Raw genomic sequence first — 22,916 nt, forward strand, 5'->3', positions numbered from 1 at the left:
CGTTTCACTCCTCCATCCTGTTATCCAGCTACAGTCTTGTCTTGTACGATAAATAAATGATGCAAAAAAAACCTTGATTGAAAACCGATTCGCAGTTCTAATGAAAAATTAAATACACATTTCTTATTTTTCACAGGTTGAACCAGTAATAATCAATGAATCTGGATCAGTAAAATGGTTCCTTTGTACTGCAGGAACCCCAACTCCAGTATGACTGACAGTACAGTAAAACAGTGACATAAGTGCCATTTTAAGCACTATTTTAAGTATAAGAGGAGCACTGCAGTCTAATATATGCTAAATAACCTAGTTGAGGAATGACAGTGGATTTGTGCTGCTGTCTTTGTTAGTCTGTCTCTGGCTTCCTTTGTTCTGGTTGCACCTTTATGTAATTTACACTGTCCTGTGCTAAGCATACATCATTTCAAATATTTACCTAATTCCCTGACTAATTTCAAAGGTTTATTTCCTGAAATGAATCCTCATTGTCAAATCCATTGATCCTTGCAAATCTAGAGCAATATCACTGTTTGTATAATAAATTGACCTGTAATGTAGATTAAGTTAAGGGGGATGTGGGGGGTGGGAGGGGGGGAGATGAAGGGAAAAAAAGTGAAAAATGCCCATTAACATTTTGCCTTGTGAGTTTGTGTGGTTAATTTAAAACATTTAAGGCTGGAAATGAGCTTCTCCATCAAATGTCCCACTTCCATTTACATTTCTTGCATACAAGTCAATTTGTGGCTGCCCCACACCATAAATCATTGCCACCGGAATGCTGTGTCGGTACCTCTAGACATTACCCTGGCGCATGGTACTTAAAAAAAGCAATTTAGAACTCCATTTGCTCAAAAACAGTGTGCTTTCAGCAGACTCACACTTCTCCCAGTGAAATGAAGATTAAACAGCATTGCCTAAAAGAGTTTTATTGTATATGAATGTCTTGCAATTGTTCTAGTTGGGTTTTTTTTCTCCTTTTGTGTGATGTATGTTTGTATAAATGGGTTGAATAAACAGGCATTATTTTGTTATTGCTAAATTGGTGGCATTTTTCTTAAAAACAAAAGATATTTTATGATAATGTATTTGTGCAAGAGAACAAATTTAATAAATTGTTAAATGTATATAGATGATAAAAATATTGTCATTATGATTTCTGGTGTCTTGCTCATCCTGAGTGTTACTGACCTCCCTCCTTACACTGTAGAACTGCAGCACTCTGGCAGAGAGAAAGTAGAAATAAACCCACAGGTCTGTTTACTGTGCTTCCATTCACCATCAATAATGGGCTGATAAAAGAGATGCTATCTGACCAACCAGAAAGCAGTGGTCAGTAAAATAGGTACCATATTGTGTCACGTATCAGGAAATAATTGATGACCCCTTTCACAGGGATCTCAAACGGGGCATTGGGAAATCATTTTCAATCTATGGCTTAGCAGATGAAACAAATGCTCCCGGCTTGCTTTGTCAATTCTCACTCCTTAGGGTCAAACAAACAGCTTTTCCAGGGCCAGCTCAAAGGCTAGTGTACAGGCAGCCAAGCTGAAAATGTCCCTTGTCCTCCACAAAATGATACAACGGAGCATTTTATATACCAACAGTTTGTTATTTGTCATTGACAAAGTTATAATAAGAGGGGCCTTCATATTCATTGACCAGGTGACCCTTACATTCCCAAAGCCTCCAGTTCCATCCACACAGACTCCCTGGTCCATGTCTCCAAAGTGCTGTCACTAATGTCTTGGCCAACTGTTTATTAAGACACAAAGGAAGAAGGACAGGAAGAAAAAATAGACCAAATAAAAAAGGAAGTAGACTTGTAGTAAAAAAAAATAAATAAAAAATAAACATGAAATCATGCACTTTCATTCACAAATTCATGTACTGCATGCCGCAAATGCACAAATATGCACTTTACAGGTGTATATTGAAAAAGCAGTTAAAATGTGACAGTACGCTGTTTAGGTCAGTTAGTGTTGTAATGGTCTGTTTTTGTTTTTAGCACGTGGCAGTTGTTGTCTACTCAGCAACTCCTTGACTGATAAGTTTAGCTTCAGTGCTACCAGGGGCCAGACAATGGACGCTGCGGAGGAAATATTCACACAGCCCACACAAAGGATACAACTCCAGTAATGCTCTACTGCTGTGCCAATAGCTAATGAATCAGTGAATTAAAATATTTACAATTATTTGTTGATGGAGGTTGCTGTAATTATTTGTTGATGGAGTGTGTCTAAACGCGCAAATCAAAAATGATGTTTTAAATTAATCTAAATAGAGGCAGCGATGACATGTTGCTGCATTTTATTTTTACATCGTTATCAGTGCATAATTCATGACGGCCTTAATTGATTGACATATTGAATTTCAAAATTGGATCTGTAATTTTTGTGACAGGGAGTGTGTCATTAAATGATGCTTCAAACACAAGTGACTATATGACAGATGACCAATATAATCTGGATACAGTGATAAACTTTACAATAAGCTGTTAACTGGGAAGTCAACACATTTAGTTCTGGTGCACTTTCCCTGTTTCTAATTACAAGCTGAGAGAATACCTCTGACAAACTTTTCAAACGCACCCTGCTGTGGATAGAGGTCCTCCTCCATTGCTCAGGGAATGCTTTTTATTTCTTCAGCTGGCTCGCTGCTGGCCGTGGGGTGAAATCGACCGGCCACGTGCATGGGAGCCCCACATCTTACACACTTCTGTGTCCACGGGCCTCCTGCTCGCCTCTGTGAAACCAACAGTTTATTCTCTACCAGCAGGGCCAGGAGCATGCTCTGGAGGGGGGCGCATTGTACGGCATTACCAAGACAATGGGGCCATATGGGGAACAGAAGGATCTCCCGCTCGCCTTTTCAACACACAACAAACGGTGTAGCATATTATGCGCAGCAGCGGTCACTTTAAGGTTACAGTTTTTAGCATAACAACTGATGAAAAAGGGAACGTCATTTTATTCCCATTTAGGGCTATTATTGGCACGAGATAAGGGGGTGAGATTTATGGGGGTTGAACAATGCTCTTCTTGGTCAACAATACTGACGAAGGCTCGGGGAGAGATAATGGTGCCACATCATGTTCATCAAATCAACATCATGTCAAAGGCGGCTGCTCTGTTGATTTGTGTATGTTGACTCCTGGACCACATGATGTCTGATTATTCCTTTCTTTCTGCTTTTTTATTTAACATAAAACTGACACCTAAAATGATAATCCAGTTAACAAAACACATGTATTTGTCAATTGATCTTGTTGGCAAATCCAAGAGACACAAGCATGTGCAAACACAAACGAGGCGGCTGTGACGTCACATGCAGGGCGCTGCAGAATGATGCAATTATAAATGTCTGAACATCTTGTGTGTTGATTGGAGCATCGCGGATCTTGTGATGGTAGACTGCAGATCCAATCCATTCCCGGTGTATGGCATCTTCACACACAGTCAGCAAAGCAGGAAAAATCATATGGTGAAGTGTTGCTTGATCTACGACAAGTGCATCAATGCCAAGAGACTCTTTTTTTTTTTTTTCTCTGAGAGGACGCTTTAAATATCTTCTTCAGTGAACGGCTGGATTCTCTTGAGATTGTATAAAAACTTTAATGAATTCAGCTGAAGACACATTGGCATTTTCATTTATTCAAAAAAGTGAATGTGCTTGTCTTTTGGTGTTTAAAAATAATTTAAAAGTTCCAAAAGATATGCACTTGAAATTATTATTGGTACCTATGGTGTCAATAATTATTGGCCTATCTGCATGTAATGAATTGAGCATCCTCATAATCTGGCTCATAATGGCTTTAGGACACCAAAGGGTCCTCTAAAGAAGATGAGAGCCTATTGATCCACAAGATAAATGCTCTTTAGGATGTTAATAGTCTAATTTGCTTTAATGATTTCTCCTAGCACTTCCCCAGTCAAGGACAGGATAATATACACTTAAAAAGGCATTCCAAGCAGAAGCACGGCAACTGGACGCTTCCTGCATAAAAATGTAGGGCATTTGAGTCGAATGTTTGAAATTGATGATCAACCCCACCATTAGTTTGTCTTTATTTGCTTCCTTCCAAGGTAATTATCATGGATTAATGCTTTTCTGGAGTGTCGTGCGAAATAACATTAGCGGTATCCATTTCCAGAATAACCTGCCCAGACCTAATAAGCAGAATAATAACGCTTCCAGGTTTTTCTTTGATGTGGAACTAAAGCTCACACTGAACACATGGTCTGCAGGACGGATGGTTGATGCATTAATTAATTAATTAACTGTCAATTATCAAACATAAATTATCCAAAAGATGTTGGTGACAAATATTGTAATTGTTCATTATTTGTGTGAAGAGATCACCACTGTTTTTTATGTCTTAACAGAAGCAGCTCTATAGTATATCTATCAAAATATTCTGATTGTCTCTTAGTAAATCTTTGTTCAATGCTGTATGTGACATTTTAGGATTTTAGCCCACCATAGGAGCAAATTTTAATCTCAGACAAAGGCAGTGTAGTATGACACACCAGAGACAAGATGAGCTATTGCTTTAGCAGTTTCAGGCATAAATGACATTGACTTCTGGGAGATGGAACTCTTTAACATGCTCTGCACCAACTGAGTCACATCTGCCGTTGACAAACAGCTAAGGAGTAACCTGAGTCTATGTTCTCTTTACTGGCAATTTTTACATTTTATCATTGAAGTCAATGAGCCAATCTGCAATTTACGTCGTGGAGAGCGGGATGAGTGTATTCAGAACCCGGTCACACACCCAATCTCCTACTAAAGAGCAGCGATAATGTAATAATGCCTCACTGATGTGCCAGGCAGTAATGGTGCTGAACATCTCCCATTCATCCAACACTACCTGATCATTGCTTTAACGGAATAATACATTACAGCTGGAAATAGCTGTAAACCTCCAACTTTATCTTGGGAATGTGCACTCCTTTTTACCTCAGGAAACGTTCCTGTCCCTCAGTAATAAAAGGCAGAGCTATCAGGATGAAATGAAAAAGAGATTGAAACCCTTCTGTCTCTGACAGGCATTGCACAGACACACAGAGTATGGCCTTTTTCTTATTTTGTAGCCTACAGGCTGTTTGTATTATTATGAAAATAGGTATTATGATCTTAGCCTTTCTCCTAAAAGAAAATGAAACACTGGAGATGTCCGCTTTTTTTCCCCCCTCATGACTGTAAAGTAGGTTTGATTGACCGTTATTTCACTCGGTTTCTTAGCCCTGTCAATTCTTCCTTCCTTGACAAATGACACTTAGCCGTCTGTCAATAATGGCCCACGTAAATGTGCTTAAATGGGCCAGGGCACACCAATGTTATGGCTGTTCATCCTATTTAAATTACTTTCTGCCTTACATAATTACAGAAACCTGGTATAAGAAGGTAGTTCAAGCACAGAGGCGGTGTAATGTATAGAGGTTAAGGCAGAGATGCATACAGTATAAGGCCATGTTACTTAAGCATATAGAAACATAAATGACACTCTGAACAAAGCGTCATGATAATTGAGAAAAGACAGAGGTGCAAGAAGGTGACATCAGCCATTAACCTTATATCAGGCCATTCTGTAAATCAATGTCACTCACATTTAATAACAAGTGTAATCAAAGGAATTATGCAAATTTAATTTGATGCCTCTTGCATTATGCAAATCTCAGCTAAATATAATGAATCCTGACACCTGACCAGTGCAGTATACAGCATAGGTGGTTCTCATTGTACGGGTCTAACTGCTGACAGTATTCAGGGTTATCAGGAAGAGGAGAAAGACTGAGGTGAAAGGGGAAACATGCTTTGCAGATCATCACTTATATTATTTCTACAGACAATTATGAGTCACTGATGTGTTTTTCTGTTGTGCGTTCGTCATTCGGTTGTAAATACATTTAGATTGCTATGATTCCATATTCAAGCTACAATGGGTGTTATTAAAAGGTCTTTGTGTAAATTTGTCTAGCGATTCAGAAAATGTTTCTGTAATGGATTGAACACCCTGAAATACAAGAAGGAAAACAAACGACAAATGTCTGCCGCAGAGGCAATTTTCTCTGTATTGTATTAGTGACCAACATGTCTGCATGACCCACCGACTCTGACAACAACCCCACAGACACACCGTTACAAGTGGTTGATAATAACAAGGGGACTCCTCGCATCAGATGCAGTCAGCTGGTTCACTACAACCAAATGTTACGGAGTAAAACAGCATGTCATGCTGCCATTTGACACGGTGAAATAAGATTAGATGAGATCCATTTCAAAGTGCAGGAAGTGCAGTGGCTGGCCTATTCCAGCATACAATCTGCAATATACAAATACCAAGCAGAGGAGACGTACTGAGGCATGAACGGTGACACACTTACAGAATTATCCTGCTGTCTGCTTTTGAAGGACACTGCCGCATTTTTCATGTCTATCATTGTATCAATTGAAAACCAGCATTGTATGATACAATATTTATGCAATTAGTTACCACATTGCTTACATTTTTTGAGAAGGCCACTGACATTCACTCTTACTACATCTGAGTTCCTCAACAAAATGATAGATAGATAGATAGATAGATAGATAGATTTTTTATTATTTGATTGTCAGAAAAAATGATTGGCAACCATATAATAGCTTAACTAATGGCATAAGTAATTTTTTAAGCACAAATGTCATGAAAACAAATCAAACATCTTTGGGCTTTGAACTGTTGGTTGAACGATATCAACTTGGGCTTTGGGAAAATGCGATGAGCATTTTTCACAATTTTCCATGCAATTAATCAATTTATTATGAAAATAATCTGTAGATTATTTGATAATTTATGATTAGTTGCAGCCCTAATTAAGAATTTGTGGAATTGCAGACAACAAATAATTTTATTTAAATCATTTCAGATAAGCTAAAGCACAAATTGTAGTTTATTTTAGTCGACTAAAGAGCATTTTTACACTGTCAGTTGTTTTCTCTCAGCAGCTATACAGCAGGATTTGCGTGCCTCAGATGGTGTGTGTTACCAAGGAGTCCTTTAGTGTGCACCACTCTAGGAGTAAAATGAGCTTCGATCTGTCCCAGAGGTAGCCCATCAAGAGGTGGGGAGGTTAGTTGGTCGTCACGGCCATCTAGACCCTGGCCTGTGAAAGCCTGCCAGAATCAATGCTAATTATGCTGCCATCTGCGAGGTGCCTGTGCTAGGTTGACACCTGTTCACTTCCAAGTGATGTACAGAAACTTCAATCAAGCCGGGAAACAAGACTCTAACACTGCTGAAAAGGGAAATGATTGGTAAAAGTATCGACAGAAATGATGGGTGGTGGATAACTAACTGTAGAAGGGATAGCTGTCATACTTGAAGCTGGCTGAGCCACATACGAAACCTTAGGGTAAAACATCAAGTTATTCATTGCTAGCTTCAACAGAATATAATCTAAAAAGGCTTATCACTGCTTTTGAGATGCTGTGTACAGTACATCCCCACTGAAAATGTCTAATTGACCCTTTCACTCTGTCAACACAGTCGTTTCTCTCCTGGAATCCCAAGTCAGCCTATGTGTGTGATAAATGTCCCTGGGCTATAGCAACACTGTCCCTTTCCAGATAATTTATCACGCAAAGACAATCAGTCAGAGGACTTGATTAATATTTTCTGGGGGATCTTTTCAACTTTGGAGGCTGATCCAGCCAGCCACATTAGGCAGAGTGTTTGCAAGAGGAAACCAATACACTAGGTTTGGCTGTTTGCTCACTGAGACCAGGGGCCTGTCAATTCTTTGCCCCTTGAAAGAGATCTGCCATTAAGGTGACATGAGAAACAAATGAGGCCAATTTCTCCTCCAATGTCCCATCTGATATGTCAATAAAGGCCCAGCAGCCGCAGGATGCTCTGAGATGGATTTTTCCTTGCAGCTAGACAATCAGTGGAATACATCTAACTTTCCTCCGATAGGTGAATCACTCAGACAAAACCAATGGACTAGCGTTAAGTAGCAACTGCAGATCTGGTTTCAGCAAAATATATGAATGAGATTTAGTTCCAAGGTTTTGTTTTCCATCTTACAAGATACGATAAGCCAGACAATGCATTTGAATTATGTTTGTCTTTTGCTGGGTATAAAACTGGAGCTGGACATGACATCAACATCTCCCTTACAGCAAGGTGTAGCAACAAAGGATTTGATCTGTGTTTTTGTTTGGTCATAGCACATATCGGGCTGGAGCTGTATGTAAAAATGTATTCATAACCAGCAGAGGCAGTTTCTGTTTATGTCAGGTGCCAGGTGGATTGACAAAGCTGACTGATATTAAGAAGCTAAATCTAAATAGCTTGTTTTGGAGTAGAATATGTTATAAAGATGACCAGCTGTCAACCATAAAGATAAGGATTTGTGGGATATTTTTTCACTGCGCATAAATAAAATCTGGATAGGACTTGGCTAAAATGAAGCAGCAAAAAAAAAATGACACGTCAATTTTAACATCTACACTAATACAACTTTCTAAAGCAGGTTGCAAATTAACAGTCTTACAGCCCAGCATTTTAACCCAGCCTCAGTCCACGCTTGACAAAGAGAAATTAAAATAGATCACAATTAGAAACAACATTACAGTCCAACGTGCAGTCGTGATACTTATATGTAGAATTATAGCCTCATCTACAGAGCCGCGGCATCGATAGGCATTCATTAAGTATGCAGCTCATAAAGTCAAATGTTTTTCAATAAATATCATGGGAACGAGGCTCGAGATACTCCACATTCAGAGACTTACAATGGCAGCATATGTTGAGGTGGATTGAGTCCTCAGGCTCCAATCTGGCTCTCTCTCCCTCGGACTTAGAAGATAAATTATGTGGGCTATTTTTCCATTATGTTAATCAAAACACTCGCCATATGCATTACTATTATTAGATTGGTAACAGAAGACATCCTGTTTTTAATGTGAAATTGTGAGACTGAGCCTTAATTGATCACAAACACAGTTTTAGGATAGTCGAAGATAATTCAACAGCTGGCTGTGTTTATATCTCTTGTTAACACGTTATATATGTTTTATGGGGTGTCAATTGATGTTGTTTCATATTACAGCAGCAGTCTATTTACAAGGATGCCTCTGTGTGTTTAATGAGAAGAATAAATGACAAATAAGGTAATCTAACTTGATTTTTGAAAACAACAACACATTATCCATTCCAGATGCTTTTCCAGAGCAATTTATGTGCTATTGTTGTGAGTGGAGGATGTGGTTTATGTGACTTTAAGTAAAACAAACAAAATAAGTGACGCAGTTCTGGCACTTAAAAGGGTCTGAGAATGTGCGCTGGCCCACCTGAGCCTTGCTAATTGTTTTCGAGATACACATAAGGTCTCAGGCACCATCTTAAATTCCAAGGTTGCACTTACAGCCTCCTGGACGTCCTTGACTGGAGCCAGACGCAGGTCTAGAGAGGGCCGTTTGGCCAACAATGTCATTGTTATGGCCTTTGTCATCTCAATTAGCAGGCGGGTGCTAAAACACAGAGCTCTAAATGGTGGCATCAGTGTTAACCTGGGACACAACACTGCCCATAAACCCTAGCACTTATGCCTACTGCTGACCGTGCTGTTTGTCTCTCATTACCGTCCGGCGGCAAAACAGGACCCAGAGGTTACACTAATGACCCACTCTTTCCAAAAGTTACTGCAACTACTCTGTTGTTGTCAAATGGAAGTATGATATTAAACAATTAAGTTCCTTTCCATACAAGCCCAGCCACTCAGCTAGATCCATCAGCAGTTTGACTAATGTTTGAGTTGGTTGGTACGAGCCTTTGAAAAGAAGGAAAGTCAGTTTATCATTAAGGGTGTGTTTCTGCCATCAGAAAAAGTGGCTGATTAAATTAGGCCCATTTTAAGGTCAATGTATTTCTTTAATCAGTTGTCCCTTTTGATCATCCCTAGGAACAGTGCTCCTCAAACTCAGTCCTTGGTAATTGGTCCTCCTTACTGGCTCACTGTCTGTACTCATATGCTCATTGTTTAATGTTTCCAGCATTTCAGCACAGGCAGAGCACGTAATGCTGTGCATGTTTAACAGTCATTTCCATAAGTAAGTGCAATTTCTGTACAGTTTGTTCCTGTGTAATGAAGTGAAATCTTGTTTGTATTCCCCCTATTTCACAAGGAAACCCAGTCAAGCAGCTACACAGGAATTAAAGCGGCTAAAAATTAAAAACCGGCACTATCTTTAACTGAATGCCACACATTAGAAAATAAAATCAATTACTTGCATACTAAATAGTCCTTTTTTTGTTATTTCTGATTTTATATTCGGCGAGTGCTTTTTTCCCCTCATTGTTATTGTCTGAGTCTATAAGTGACCTTAACAAGAAAAAATGCAAATGATGTGCGAGAGAAAATGGCTAACATTTATTTATCCTCGCTGTTCTCTTGTCTTGTTGGTGTCATTAGAACAGTTCGCTGCGTCCCATTCTCTCCCATTATCTCTGCTATCAACGCAGCACAGCAAGATTCCAGCAGGGCTATAAATACTTCCCCTGGACCACATACGGCTAGCACATCATCTCCCAGACACAGCTTAATGATGGAAAAAAAATCTAATGTCTTTTTGCCCCCTTTCTTCCACACATTCTCACAACACCATGAAAAAAAGTCAGCCAGCTTACAGAAGTTACACATACATACATTTAGTTGGAAAAAATATAGTTGCACCTACGTATCAGCCACACGTCTTAGAAGGTGTGAGAGAAAATGATAGATGTCTGTCTTGATCATCCACCGGCACAGGTTTTTGTCGATTGCACCAGGGTCACTGATGCTGGCTCTACAAATCCATTAGAGCGAGAATGCAAAAAGGACACTTTATCTGAATTCATTATAAATGGATCTATATCTTATGTTTAGACCAAGGACACGATTTGTATCACAATGCAAATATCTATCATTAAATGTTGACAGTTCATTTTTCTTGGCAAAGAAAGAAAAATGTTTTCGGTGCAGCACTCTTTCTGTGCTGTTCTTTTCCTGATAAGGCGCCACCAAAGTAGCTGAAGCCGATTTGTTGTCCAAATTGAATGGTTTGTCGTAATTTCATAAGGGGAAAGTATCTGGTTTCATGATTTGTATGTATTCTAACATTACAGGTAAACAGTATGATAAATATCCCGAAATATAACCAGTGACACAAACACACAGAACACTATACGCATTTTATGATATTGGAAAAACAATATCAAGAATCAACATACTGCCTGGTTTTTACTCAGATGTAAACAACAGTAAGTAAATTGTGAATTTAATAAATTGCAAATACCACACATAGCAAAAGACAGAGTGGTGTAACAGCAGTAAAACACTTAGGAAACTTTGCCTTCTACGTTAAACTGACAGAAAGTAAAATTACTGCTTGTTGTTTGTGTATTCTTATCAAATCAACATTAACCTCTCCTTCATAAGAACTGACACATCATCATTTTTGTGCGCTCACAAACTTGTAGGCACTTTGTCCGTTGCAGGGAGTTGAATTGCTGAGCACATGGTTGGGCATGTCAGTCAAAGAGCAAAAGGAGCATCTCGTTTTGTCGCTATCTAAATAATGGCTATAAAGCGTAGCTAACGGTGTCCTCTGAAACGTGCTCAGGTGGAAAGAACTAGACAAACAGAGACAGCCACCGCAGTGCTCCCTGACACAGAGGACAAAGTGAGGGCCTCATTTCCTCCCTCTAATCAGTGTTTACATCCACCCCAGTGCCAATGGCTGGTGACTGAGCAAGACGTGTATCAATCACCAAAGGCAACCTAGCTTGGGAGGACGATACACAAACTCTAACACACACACACACACTGAAACAGACACACACCAGCCTGACACCAGAGGAGAACAACACTGCTTTCATCTTAACCTCTTTCTCTATTGTGTCCTCTCTCTCTCTCTCTCTCTCTCTCTCTCTCTCTCTCTCTCTCTCTCTCTCTAATGGGTGCACAGAAATTACAGCTAATTAAGGATGTAAATGGTGGCGGAGAGTGACTTCTAATTCTGCATTAAATTGTCTCTTACCTCAGCAGAAAAATTTATCAGAGGAGGCAATGTCAACTTTTACTGGGGTGGGTTATTTGCATTTCTGCACACATTAATTCTGGGATGTGCAGCGCCTACAGAGCCAAACAGAGGACAGGAACTGCTTCCCAGCAACGGTAGGCTTCACAGTGTATATTATTGCTCCTCTCACCCTGTAGTCTTCTAGCTAGTAAGCTCTTTTCACAAATTAAATGCTGTACAAGACACACTAGGAAGCATAGCAGGCAAAGACAAACACAGAGAGAGATACATGTGCCAAGTCTGTACACTGCTGTCACTTACTTCTCTCCACAGATGTTTACAAGGTCACAGCATGGCCATAAAGAATGAATGAGTGCAGGAAACACAGCTCAATGTGAGGAGCAGATCCCCGGCTTAGGTGTTGTAGCAGAGCGCATTAATTATCTTTGCGGCTATTCTTGAGGTGAAGGCAGCAGATTTGAGGCGCGGCCAACAGAAGTGGTCTACACGGACCGCAAAGTCAGAGGGCACGCCAGCAAACATGTGGTAGGTGCCAAGCTGCAGGGTCTGAGAGCTGGGCAATAGGGACAGGAATGATTAGAGATTTATTACAGCTTTTCTGCAAAGTCATGCAGTCGGCCATATGTATCAGTGACACACAAGACCTATGTTGGAGACAACCGAGTGTAAATACAGCCGCACAGCATACATGCAACAACACCTGAATGCAAACAGATAAAATACCCCTCGGCTACGACCTCACAGAGGCCCATATATTGTGTTTGCTTAGCCATTGATTGACCCCATGTGAAGGACCTCATCATTCTCTCAGCTGTTCCTACGTTTCATCCAGCTCAATCCATTTACATTTAAGCACAGCTCTGCTCTGCTTGGCCTAATTAGTTCCATGGCTCCATTAGTCTACATGGTGGTCAATCCATTCATCACTTTGCATGTTAGTTAAAAGCCCATTTCTCTGATACTGTCACTGTTCTTTGCCTATTACTGTTCTTTTTTTCTTTTCTTTTTTTTTTAGAAAGGCGGGTGAGGAGGATTATGGGTAACTAATTACCAACATCACAGTAGACTCAACCATACTAGTGACTTGTGGCTACTAGATTATATGTCCAATAAACTGTGTATTTTATTTAATTTCCACATTGTGAGGTATATTTGGGCAAACTGGATTAAAAATGTCTGTAAAAAAATATTTAAAAAATTAAAAAGATAGGCTTTATATACATTTAAGAAGGAAAGAAAGAACATAAAAAGCAGAGGAGAAAGCAAATAGAGTGAGGGAATAAGAGAGACAGAGAGAAAGAGAGGTGGTAATGATCCCTGCATTGAGAGACTTGGCTCACCCACTGGTATACTGGCTCATATGGCCCACTGGCTCCAAACTTGCTGAGGTCTGAAACTCACATTACGCCTCAAAAAAAGGCAGGCAACCAGGACCTCAAAACACTGAAGCTAATTAATTCTCAGACATAATAAGACATTATCATGTTTGATGTACAGTTCACATACTCTCAGGGTGCTCTCTGCTATCAGGACACACAAACAGTGTGCAAAAATCTGCTCTGACAAAAAAGACAACAATCAGACGGTAACGACAAGACTCATTTAGTAGATAAAATTGTCATGTCAAACAATGTGAAAGCGATCTCAGCTTATGCTCAAGGATTTACTTTGGTTATTTTTTTTGTTGATTTACAAATGATGGCATCCAGCTTCAAAAAGCAAAAGCAAACAGAGATTAAATAAAGTATATATGGTGGAGGATCCTGGAGACTTTTGCATTTACAGTGTACATCCCCTCTTGTTGAGTATCCTTGGTTGATTATATCCCATTGGTATTCACTTTACCACTGCCAGGTCACCACCACTTCACGTCTGATATCTGCTGAAGACAAGTGCAGCGAAGATACCTCTCAGTATGATTCAATGTCTGTGCAGTCCCTGAAAGTGAAACTCATTTCCAGGCCAAGCTATCCCACAGTCCCAGCAGGGAGACATGAAGCAATGTCAGGCCCGTGATGCCCTCCCACAGTACCCGCTGCCCTTTCACTCCCACATCCTTCGCTTTTATCGGGAATCTATTTTCCCTCTTCCCCCCTGTAAGGTAACTCCATCTGAAATTTTACATCTCCCATCTCCCCTCTCACTCTCTCTCTCTCTCTCTCTCTCACTCTCTCTCTCTCGCTGGTTTCCTCCTCCCATGATGGATGAGCTCCACTCTGGGGTGTCTCAGCCTGTCCATCATGCCCTGCGATTAGGAATTAAAAATTGCAAACGTTTCACAATAGCCACCCCCATTTTTCTCCATACCCCCCCCCCACCCACCCTCCCCGCACTCCGCCACAACCCCGCCTCTCATCCAACCACACCTGCCACACCATCACCACCACTGTCATAACCAAAGCCTCATCGCCACCATCAACACCACATCCCCATGCAGCCTAACACACTATCCCCAATTCAGATGCACCAAACACCTACATTCATCTAAGTGGGAAAAAAAACATAATTTATTTTGGACTTCCCAGATAATTTACTTTTTTTTCTTTCCTTTCTACAGGAATTCTCCATTTCCCTATAAAATGAAAATTCATCTAGAATTACATCTTATGTCATCATTATGTTTATTAAGCGTGGATGATGTATATGAACAGCGCTGGCTTGCCGCTGAGTGCTTAATGATGCATAAGATTAAGCCGAGGCTCTCAGCTGCGCTGTGACTCCCCTCTGGTACCCATACTGCCGAGGCATGCTGGGAGTACAAGCTCCAAACGGCCATCAGGTGAAAGGAACTAACATCTCTCTTTTTGTCTGTGTGTGAGTGAGACTGAATGTGTGTGTACTTATGTTTTTGTGCACACCACTGAATGGGAGTGTGTTTCTTCTTGCGCACATGTAAGAGCTGTAGAGGAATGGTACACTATCGCCTTGCTTTATCTGTCCACCTATATTAGAAATAACTTGCTTTCGCCTTCCTCACTGTGCTCCGATCATGCTGTTTTCTCTCTTTCATCCCCTTCTCCTCTCTGCCCCTCTATCCATCCCTGGACCCCTTCTGTCTGTGTCCTTTCTCCCTTCATTTCTCTTCTCCCCTTCCCTCTGCCACACCGCTGTTTTGCCGCAGCAGTCTATGACAAAAACATTATCCTTCTGCTGCTAAACAATCCAATAAACCTCTCCACAGGGAGGAAGTTAACCTCTTGTCTGTTCGACTGATGCCTTCCAGACCACGTGACGGCTGCCACAGTAAATTCAAATCATTAGTCTCCTTGCCCCCCATCAGAGAAAAAAACTTCTATTAGTAATGGAGACCTCGTAAGAGACCTTCCGCGGAGAGCACTGCCTTCCCAATTCCCAGTGGAGAAATCCTGCGCAAAAAACTAATTCTACTTTTAATAATCTGTCATCAAGACCAGAGGCAGTCATAAATTATGTGGGGAGCATGTGTGAGAGCGAGCCACAAGAGGGAAATCAGGGTAGAAAATCAAAGCCCAAGTTTGACAAACTTTCCTGAAGATAAATAATAACTTACAAACCGGATTAGTTGTTAAGTCACAGCTGAGCGCACAGCCAAGCCATTCCAATCAGCCAATGCAGATGAAGAATTTATAGGTAGAGCTCATCATTTGTTTTCCCACTCTCCTCCCTCTTTTTATATGCATCCCACCTTTTCTCATTCCTGTCTCCTTCAAGCTTATTATATTCAGGGCCTGTTGTCACACCCTGGGCTGGTTTTATCATTAACTCCTTGTGTGCCAAACCAAAGACTACTGTACGTGTGAAGGCGTTTTTTAAAGGTGACGGTTCTTTGGTTTGGGGGAAGAGCTGAGGCCAAAAGAAATGACAGAGGGAGGAGTGCCTGGCTTGTGTCGTTAAGTAAATACAAGGGAACACTAAATTCCTGTCACCAGCTGCAGCATTATGGGGCCTCAAGACCTTAATTGACCACTAAAACAAAGGAAATATCATGGGAGAGGTACATCAAGGGAGAAAGTCACATTTGAAGCAGGATCACCACACTTTGAGGCAGTGTGAGGGAAAAGGCTATCAGCCGAAAGGGTCTGCTCTTTGTTCCTGTGTCAATATCTCTGTAAACTATCGACATGCATCATAATCGTTCCCTTCTATCAAGTGCAGACTAAAGAACAATCTCCATTAGGTGACAGCGCCCCGGCAGGTTGATAAATGCTCCCTGACGAAAGGGAAGGAATTGCGTAAAATAAAGAGGCATGTTCCAACAAGTCTTGTCAAAATGGTATTGATTTAATCATCTGCAGAAATACACATTCTTGGTTAGTGTAGCGTGCAGCGGAGATGGCAGCAGCAGCAGAAGCTGGGATACGCTTTACAGTTGTTGACGTGGAGACGCTCCCCCTCATTGGCTTTGCAGGTGATGAAACACACGCTGAGCTGCGCTCTAATTTTTTTTCCCTCTCTCCCTCTTTCCCTCTTCAATCAGATGTTATTCTAAGAAAGTGTTGGCAAATCTACTTTTCTATTTTTATTTAGGGCCAACAAATATAGCTTAATGTGAGTGGGCGAATCTATATGAAACACGCCGGTGTGGCCAACCTTCTTCTTGGCCTCTCAGCAGAGTGCAGAGGCGATAGATAACAATAGCCCTCCATCATCTAGACACACCAATGGTATTCTAGTAGCTGGAGTGAGCTGGCCAGAGGTCTGGGAGTGTTTATTTAACATCGGGGTGTTGGAGAGTGTGTCTCACCTTGGGACAAATGGATCCCCTCTCTTTCCTCCTTTGGCAGCCTCAGAGTAAACACCATGGCAGAAAACTGGAGGTCTCATTGCTCTGAAGTACAAGTTCATCAGGCAGGTGGGTAGGTTCATCATTGGGGCCCCTATAAAAACATGGTCCATGTTTGTATTAATACCCATGTTGTTCACATATCTACGATGTAAACAGCACAACAAACTGCTGCCACTTGTGACAGACTAAAATGAACATCTAAGCTAGATATCAAAATCCAAGCGGTGACACTGGCAACAAAAGCAGTTGTTTTCTTACAATTGTAATCGTTTAGAAGGTTAAAGGGGCTATTATTATCTCTGCACAGCCCATCTGAGCAGTGATGAGGTGAACACAAATAATGTGCGTCCCCTACAGAAGGAAGATGTGTGGCTGCGGCCGCTGGGGGTTGGAGACAATCCCACAGTGACCTGACCTTGACATGTCTGAGTGAAATGGTAGCGGAGGCTAATACCTCATCATATTGAGTTTGACTTTGAGCTCTCTGTGGTGGGTACCATAAAACAAAGGATAACAATGTGGACAAACAATCATAAACTATGGACAATTAATATACATACACTACCAAATAAAGCATGTGGTTTGCCTAATTATGTTAAGGAAATATGGATACTGAGCAAATCGACTGCTGGTAAACGCTTTCATACATCAACTGATATTTGAACGTGTTGTTTAAATTTAAAATATATATACAATATTCTAAAATTTAACATGAACTCCTCAATTTATGAATAACCCATCATTTTCAACTGTCTTACTTTTATTTATTTTGTGAGAGTAGCCATCAGTTATTCAGACGACCCAACACTTCACAATGCACGTCCATTTTAGCGCTGTCTACCGAACAAACACTAAATTAAAAAACAAAAGTGGGACAGAATATAGTGTATATACACCTATGAGGTTTTTGGAGCTAACAATGTGAGCAGGACACAGTTATTACGCAATGATAAAAACCTCAAAGCCAATGGGATGGAATCATACGTGACCGCATCATAAAACGTCTACATTACAAAAAAAATGAAATGTCCACTCCTCTGAAATCAGGATATAACTCATCATATCAAGCCAAGACTGAAGCTTCAGACATTATTCAGTCCAGGAGGACAAGTGGAGAGGTGAGGGAGACACCTCATGTGAGCCCTTTATATATTACCTCTTGCTCCAAAGTAAGGACAAAGGGAATGAAGATGACTACCCTGTCACAGGGAAAAACAGATGAACCAGACAGACCTGACTGAACTGTTCACTTACCGCAGCCTGGGCATCACACAACACACTGCAACCTAACTAACAAAACACTTTTTAAAATATAGTTTTTGATCAACAGCCTTTCCAGTTGAATATGTTCAGCCATGACTTATCTCTGCTTACAAAGTATGTCAAAAATATATTCAGGCTTTTTGGGCTTTTGTAGGTTATAGATATTGTGTTATAGACCCTTAAATTATGTTTTTTATACAGATTCTATGTCATATTTAATGCAATTCAGGATTAGTAATCCTAGTTATAGTGTCCTTCGAGCATCACAATTCTAAAATTACAGCTAAATGGTACTGCTATAGTATTTTTTCCATGCATTTGTCCCTCAGTATAGTTAGCATGATGGTAAATTATTCTGTATACTGCTACTGTAATGCTGACAATATATGAGGAATTTCCAATAGTAGATCCCAATAATTTTCTCAGCCGGATCTTTGTACAACATGCCCTGGCGTGAAGTGAATAAACTGCATCATCAGACATATTTGCTGGTTGGTTAGCCAAATAGAGGCTTGTTTTGTCCACAATTTTCCATGTCAAGCCTGTCGTTGTTTGTGTCACATTTCAGGTCACGGAGAGCAAGAGAAGCAAAAAAAAAAAAAAAAAAAAAAAAAGAACAAGAAAAAACAAACATCAGATTTGACAGTCAAGGTAGATCATTTATGATTGGAGTCAGCCTGAAAATGAGCTAATATTCATATTGAATGGATATTAGATGAACACATCAGTTAGGCTCTCCGTTCTTCTAGCAGTTAAGGCAATCTTAATCTTTATGTCGATAATGAAGATGTGTGTGATATCAACTAGTTGGGGTAATTAATAGGAATGTCAGTGACATTGTATTAATAGCATCATACATAGCATCAATTTAGTGTAAATTGTCGTTTTGACAAGCCATTTTAATTAAAACTATCACACAAGAATTAAAAGACCGTGGACGTCATTTTGGGAGACTATCAAATAATGTTACCATCTGGTATTTTTTGCATGTCTTCTCCCCGCTAATTACAAGTGATACTCAAAAGGTTAGCAGCTCTTTGGCAGATGTAATGATCACCCAATAACCCACAGGTCATTACACTATACATAGTAAAGATATAAGAGGATGGCCTGCTCCTCTATTATGACTATTATGACAACTGAAATTCATCCTTCTTCATATATTTTCTTTTTTTTTTTGGTATAATATTTATAGTTCTGTTTACTTATGAAACCGACAAGGTCATGTGATGCACAAGCTCAAACCAAAATGCACTTCAGTCTTCAGTGAGCGGTGATCTAGCCCTGGAATCAATCTTCCTGACCACTCTCATAGCCCAGGAGTGAGCTCAATATGGGCTCAATTCCTGAGGGCTGCTCCAGGGATGAATTGAAATAGCACTCCTGTACAGCAGTCTCGCAGACAGTCTTTACAGGAAATGTTGCTTTTTTATTCATCCAAATGCAGCGACTGTGCTTCTCAAGAGAGCAAAAGAGCTCTGTGTATATGTGTTTGGGTTTCACAGTTCTGCAGAGGTCACCTACATGACAATAAATAAAAATAACCCTGCTTGTTAGTCGGGTTTTTTGAAAGTACAGGCATGATAGTCTTCTAAAAAATGTAATAATAGAATAACTTCCTACAAATAAATGATTGTGTGTTTTGTGCACCTGTCCTGATGAGTGACAGAGCAAAAGAGACACTTTTTTGATGTTTTATCCTGTATCATGGAACTGTATCATCATAGCTTTGACCAAATTACATTTTTAAAAGTTTTACCACGTTTATGTTTTGTAAGGGATCGGGTACATTTACTGTATGTATAACAGAATACTATTTGGTGAAATAAGCACAGTAACATGGAGCCCTGGCCACTACATTTAGTTAGTTTTTTTTAATAACTAGTCACAAATACGGGAACATAAACATATTTAGTGGCAAACTGGCAGAGCTTATACTGTACGCAACAGCTCTGAGATATTTTATACTATATAAATTTAAATATTATGTAATTGACATTTTGAACAACTAATAGTTACTGTTGTTTGGTTGAGATAACTGTTACGCCAAGATCATTGTGTTTTGTAATAGTTTAAAGGAAGTGTAGTTTGTGCAAACAAAGTCTGGGAAACAAGGTCAAGTCACATGCTGCGAGATGTTGAGTTTGGCTGTTTAAGAGCAACTTAACTAAATGACAACTAAATAAGTCTGCATCCACTGGTTAGTTAGTTAAAGTGAAGTCACTGTATCATGTATGTATATATATATACATACATATATATAAGTACATAAATATATATAAGTATATTATATATACACATATATAAGTACTATATACTGTAGGTAGCATGCAGCTAAATTATCAGATGAATGCTAATAGACATACTATTGCCATTTACTGTGATACACTTGAAAAGCCATATGTTAGTATGTGACTCACCATACATGTCATTCAACTGTTTTTTGGCGATAATTGTCAAATTGTCTTTTGAAAAGCTAAATCAGAGAGTGAGTGTGCAAGTGAGCAATAGATCAGTCAGGTGAGAGAGTGATGGAATCAGTAAATGAATGGGTGTAGCGAGTAATTGCAGCAAATGAGAGCGTGAACAGCCTGACCTCTTTGCTGACTTGTGTTTTCAGTCACTCTTCCTGGTTACTATGCGTCATGCTTTGTTTCATCTGACGTGCAATTATTTTTTCCATTAAATACACAACATGTATTTCACTTAGTTTTTCTGAATGAAATTTCAATCAGAGGCCATTACACTCTTCAGACAGAGAAAGTTTAGAAAAATAACAAGACGCAATGGAAAAGAAAATAATGCTCCGTCAACAGAGATGGAAAACACAAAAATAATCATTTGCGAGAAGCAGGTGATGCATATGTTAAAGTGTCAAGAAGCAGAGGAGAAATTAATAGCTTTCTGCCATAAGCATTCTCTGATAAATATGATTACATTTGCATACTTCATTTTACTCTTGATCTGCTGTCTCTGTGATTCTTGTGCGCCTGTTCCAAAAGAAAAGTAATTTCCATTACTGCTCAAACATGAAACAAGTATTTCGGGTCTCATTAGGGATTTCCTTGCTGCTCGTATGTCGACAAAATCAAACGACAAAATACAGCAAACATAACTGTATGTCAGCAAGCCCAACGTTGGATAATTGTGGATCAAGAGTAAAGGAAATGGTTAAGTTGCTTGTTCACGAGGACGCAACGTTTAATTACCTAGTCTATTTCTGCAATGTAAACACTGCAATGTGAATAATGTGTAAATCAATGATTTGAGGAGATGGTTGTGGGGTGGGTGGTGGATGGGTCTTCTAGGAAGTGTTTTGTGCCTCATTAACTTATCAATAAGGCCATTTGACATTGTCTTCTATTTGCCCTGATGAGGAAGGCTGTCCATTCCAGTGTAATGGCTCTGCGTTTGCCCCACATGTTGACATGTTGCTGAAGTCCTGAAGACAGAGATCACCTTGAAAACATGCTTCACTTTTACGTTTTCAAAGTGCATTAGCTTTTACCCTCATTTACATCCTGATTAAAGTTACAAACCGCATATAAAGGTGATCTCACAGTGGTTTGCCATCAGGTTAAGCTAATTTATCAAGGTGTTGCTCTTGTGTTTATGCCGTAGGTCACTGAACATATGGGTGCCCTCTGGTCTGAGTATATGCTTTTTATGTGGCCGGAGACATGCAGTGATTAAGTTACCTTTTTCCAATCCAGTAATGGACCTGAATAGTACACTGCATCATGGAAAGTGAGCTCCACAACATCCCCTATAGTACTATACTATAATAAATGTTGCTTTCATATTAAACAAGACCTTTTATCTCTATAAACCCCTAAAAAAAAACCTCAGAATGAAGCATCTCTAGGAGCTCAGTGATGTTTTTTGTAATTCTTCTATCTTGTCACAATAAGAGTTCTTGTCAACTAAGAGCTCTTTAGTTCAGTTATTAAAAGTATGAGGAAATGCCACTTGGTTTTGGTAAAATGTTTGTTGGGAGTCATTATTAACCATTTGAAAAAATTGTACTTCAACATTGTTAACATTACATGTCTATGCCATCAATTGGAATCGACACACATATTCATGGTCTTCTTATGGTAATTCTCCGGGCGACAATATTTGCACTTTTCCCCCGCTGTTTTCCAGTTCAGGATTCCAATTAACCTGTGCAAAGCGTGACGCCAATCACAGGACGCTGTATCGACAACAGGCATGAAAAGAATAATGCTGTTAGGATGATGTAGCTTACTGTGGGGGACTCCTCCCTCACTGGTGACAGAGAAGTTTGCTCCAGTCATTTATCAAGTCCTTTCTGGCCACCGAGGGGCTGGCGAGTCCCAGGGCCGCCTGCTGCTTGGGGGGCCAGCATGCAATATGTGCATTTTAGGCCTCTGGTGGGCTGGCAAAAACTGCTGATGTGCTCACTGCTGCTAAGTTTGATGGATTTGTTGTTGTCATTTGCTTTGGTTCTGTTCCCCGCAACAAAACAAAGGGAATCATTAACTCTTTTGTGCTGCATGGGACTTTTATGGGTTAGGGATAATGCAAAACGAGATGGGGTACAGATGGGGTCAGCTGGAGCGTTCTGTTGCTGGAGCCTTCCAGAATGGGGCGTTGAACATGCATGGATGATCCTGCATAGAGAGCTGATTACAGAATGATTTAGTGACCACTGATATCCCCTTTCTTTCTCAAGCTCCCATCATCAGGCTCATTTCAGCCGCAAGAGTGCAACTGGCAGTGTTCACCACTTATATTTACAGCCAGTCGCTGTTTAGCACCTCATGCGATGTTCTGGCCAGGCTCAAGACTGAGCCATTAC

The 22,916-nt window shown here is 40.1% G+C and overlaps 1 protein-coding gene across 1 annotated transcript in view; it reads right to left on the bottom strand.

Moving 5' to 3' along the window:
- Nucleotides 1-22,916, bottom strand: part of LOC121886405 (cadherin-related family member 1) — a 106,036-nt gene that overhangs the window by 78,821 nt on the left and 4,299 nt on the right. The window contains exons 2-4 of the mRNA XM_042396335.1: nucleotides 16,790-16,922; nucleotides 2,589-2,742; nucleotides 1,674-1,752 (exon numbers count right to left, since the gene is read on the bottom strand). The gene's annotated coding sequence lies outside the window, so the exon portion shown is untranslated. The remainder of the gene's footprint in view (nucleotides 1-1,673; nucleotides 1,753-2,588; nucleotides 2,743-16,789; nucleotides 16,923-22,916) is intronic.

The sequence above is a fragment of the Thunnus maccoyii genome, chromosome 20 (assembly GCF_910596095.1).
Source record: "Thunnus maccoyii chromosome 20, fThuMac1.1, whole genome shotgun sequence".
NCBI classification, from domain to species: domain Eukaryota; kingdom Metazoa; phylum Chordata; class Actinopteri; order Scombriformes; family Scombridae; genus Thunnus; species Thunnus maccoyii.